This window comes from Lytechinus variegatus, chromosome 8, assembly GCF_018143015.1.
Source record: "Lytechinus variegatus isolate NC3 chromosome 8, Lvar_3.0, whole genome shotgun sequence".
Classification (NCBI taxonomy): domain Eukaryota; kingdom Metazoa; phylum Echinodermata; class Echinoidea; order Temnopleuroida; family Toxopneustidae; genus Lytechinus; species Lytechinus variegatus.
Genome location: NC_054747.1, coordinates 42,944,328 through 42,948,093, shown reverse-complemented (window position 1 = coordinate 42,948,093; position 3,766 = coordinate 42,944,328). Strand labels below are relative to the sequence as shown.

At 36.2% G+C, this 3,766-nt stretch overlaps 1 pseudogene; it reads right to left on the bottom strand.

The window, feature by feature from the left end:
• Window positions 1–1,531: 1,531 nt before the first annotated feature.
• On the bottom strand, window positions 1,532–3,493 carry LOC121419761 (annotated as a pseudogene).
• Between the last annotated feature and the right edge of the window lie 273 nt (window positions 3,494–3,766).

Below are 3,766 nucleotides of genomic sequence, written 5' to 3'. Positions count from 1 at the left end.
TTAACATAATCGAATGAATATCATCCTTACCTGGCGCTGAGTTTTTCAAATCTTGTAAAACACTCTTCATTTCATTCATGTTAAAATCGTCATTAATGCAGTCATCATTCGACATTTCTTTACATAAATTATCTTCATTTCCACCATCATTATTATAAAAAGATCTGTCAATAGACTCGAAAAAAGGGGGCAACTGCATTAGCTTTATCTTCAGATTCACTAACGATATTGCCGTCAACGATAAAATTTTGGAAAATATGAGTGTTCATTGCGCTATCATTCCTTTTACTTGTTTCCATACTTTTCCGATATCTGTAAATCTATTCATTTTACCGCAGTATTTAGACCAATAGTCATATCGTGCTCGCCGTTGCATCTTCTGAGCAAATGCTTTCTTTTTCAAGTCTAGTTGAACATTATTTCTATCCTAATGTCTTCGTAATCTGTTTTTAATGTGATTTCTCTCCGCCACCGCTTTTTGACATGCTTCGTTCCACCAGGGAGTTATTTTATCTCAGTTTTCTCCTCTTATTCGCACTCGACGAATACACCTTTTCGAAGCATTCAAGATTACATAACTATCATATCATATCGTCCTTGAATATCCAAATTACATGCCGAGTAATGTCTCTTGTAATTTAGATTAAGTAATTCATTTTTAACAGCTTTTGTATACTCTTCCCAGTTTACATTTCTAAAACTCCATCTACGACCTATATCTGCGTTTTCTTTAATATTTACGTCATTTGTCTGTATTAATTTCAACACGATTGCATTGTGGTCGCTGCCAAAGTTATTTGTCAATACTTGCCACTCAGTACTACAAGCATTACACTGTTAGAAAATTTATCCTTAAACTAAAAGAAGTTCCTGCAGCAGAGTCTCGAGAACACCTGTAATCTTACCAGATTGCGTAATCTTACAGGAAATTGGTATTTGGTGTGTGTAATCTTACAAATTTCCTTAAATAAAACACTCTTTTCCCCTTTTTCTAACAGACCTGTTCTGTTAAATTGCAGAAAAATTCCTGTTTCATGAATTTAAAGAATGATTCTGGTATTGCTTTCTGCAAAATCTTCTTTTATTTTTCTGTAAAATCAGGGGTTTTTTAACAGTGTATTTCCTTGAAGACTATTAAAAAAATAGATACATTTGTAAATCCAACATGGAATAAGAACCAAAGTGCGGGTCTAGTCTTGTTGGTGATCCGTCATTGAGTAACGCTAGATCATTAACCTCCATGAAAGATTCAACAGTTCTTCCGTTGAAGTCAAGCTTGCTGCTTCCCCATAGAGGATTGTGGCTATTAAAGTCACCTAAAATAATAAGCTTCCCTGGCACATTTCTAATCATGAAGTTTAATTCTTCTAGTTCAATCTTTTTACAGGGATTATAATAATTGATAATGGAAATAATTCCTTTCTTTGAAAAAATATCTACCCTTTGATATTCGATAAACTCTCATAATGGATGGACTTTCATAACCTGGAAAGCGATGTCCTTTCTAAAATACATAGCTAGACTACCTCTCCTACCATCCTGTCTGTTTCTACAAACACAAAAGTAATTAGGAATGAACGACACATTAAAATCATTAAACCATGTTTCCTGAATACAAATAATGTCTGGGTTGGAACCCAGTAAATTATTATCAAAAAGAGAAGTTAGAAAGTCCGACCCATGCGAAATCATGCCTTGAGCATTCCACTGGACTATTACTAGATCAGAGACAGACTATTTTATTTAAGGTGACCCTTGACCATTCCCATGGTTATGTCTGTCTTTAAGAAATTACGACTAGCATGTACAACAGATTCCAAAAACTGATCATCGTTTTCAGACTGTGGTAACTTACGTATCACAAATAGAATAAACATAATGAAATCCAGGGGTGCTACACTCATTAATGTGTTGACAGTATCTTTCTTTTTGTTATTCGAATCAGTTCCTTGCCCTGACTCCTATCTCTTTCCCGCCTTCCTTCATTGTTCCTTTGTACTGATCGGATTGGGCGCGGAATTATTGATTGTTGGATTGATTCGTGGTCAGCTGCCATTGAATTTGAAATGGGACCAACATTCTTTAGTTTCCTTTTAGTGTTTTCTTTAGTATCGCTAGTACTAATGGTCTTACTGGCTTCTTCCACAATTTCACTTTTTTGAGTGCGATACACCCTAGTCGCTTGTGCGTATGTTATGTTTCCCTTCAATTTAACCTTTTGGATTTGTTTTGCCTCTATGTAAATTTTGCAACCTTGATAGGCCGCCGAGTGTTTATCTCCACATCTAAACCATTTTCGATTTTCCTTTTGTGTGCACTCTTCATAATCATGTTCGCCTCCACATCTCACACATCGCAGTTTACCCTTGCAATTTTCCTTCATGCGCCCAAAAAGTTGACATTTGTGACATCTTGGCACAGGTGGACTAAAGTTGTCCACACGTTTAAACTCATAAAGAAAGTTTACTGTCTCGGGTTTATTCTTGCCTTTGAAGGTGATGAGAACTGATGGGGTTGGTACTATTTCACTACACTGTGAAAAAAAAGAGTAAATTTACGTTGGTCATTTTTTTGTTGGGTAATATATACGTTGGTTATTGTTTTGTTGGGCATTATGTGCCCAATACTTAGGCAATTTTTTACTCTGCCGCTGCCAAAATACAGATGTCCAATTGTTGGGCTAGTAATTGCCCTGCTGAGTGGTAAATGTTGCGAAACTTTACGATCACGAGTTGCGCTTGCAGCATGCTACACACGGTCGATAAGATAAGGAGGAGCTTCTAGATGACTGGGGGCTGGGGAGCCTCGCTGAATCTTTCATAGATGAGTTGCTTAAACGTTTTTTTAATTTTTTTATTTTGGGCTTTACGTTAAGCATAATTTGTAAGGAATTTGTCAGAATAGGCCTACATACATGACATATATCTGACGCTGTTTTGTTTTTGCTTCACTCACTTGAGATATGCACTTGCACTTGTATGCAGCGTTATTGTGCATGCAAAGCACTTTCGGATAAGGTCTCCGGATCGACACGGACCAGGTACACGAAGTGAGTGTAGGCCTTGCCCAGATGTTGGGTTAATAACTTTATTAAAAAGTTGGGCAAATTAATGTCCCCCAAAATGTAGTTCAAAATATTACCCAACAGTTGGGCACATTAATGCCCCAACAACGTTGGGTAAAATATTGCCCAGTAGTTGGTAGGGTTGACTATCGGCCCAACGTTGGGCAAAATATTGGATAAAATATTGCCCAATTTTTTCACAGTGTATTGATTTTCTTCATAAAACGCTTAGCATGAATTACCTTCTGATCTTTCAATACTTCTGCAATTTCCTCATTACTTATTTGAGTATCTATTCTATGAATAACACCTTTAGTTGTGATATCATGATTATCTTCATAACGCGTTGCTTTAACGTCTACACCAGCAAGTTTGGTTAGTTCCAACAATTTTAATGACTTGTGTGTCATTCTCACATTTCAAAATCATCTTTTTTTTCACTTTCTCTTTTCCATTCAGATTGCCTTCGAGATTATGAATTTCTTTGAACACCTGTACTGGGTTTGCTCTGCAAATATTCTTATTTTCAAGTCCAACAATGACTGCCCTCCTACTTGAATGCGTGGGAGTAGAGAATTTGGGCATTTTACTGTTCTTCTTATTTAGAGTACTATCGCTATTGCTGCTAACCCTTGCTAGAATTAGTGTCATATAAAAGCAAAAAATAAAAAATAAAAATCCCTGCAATTTGCTACTAATTAA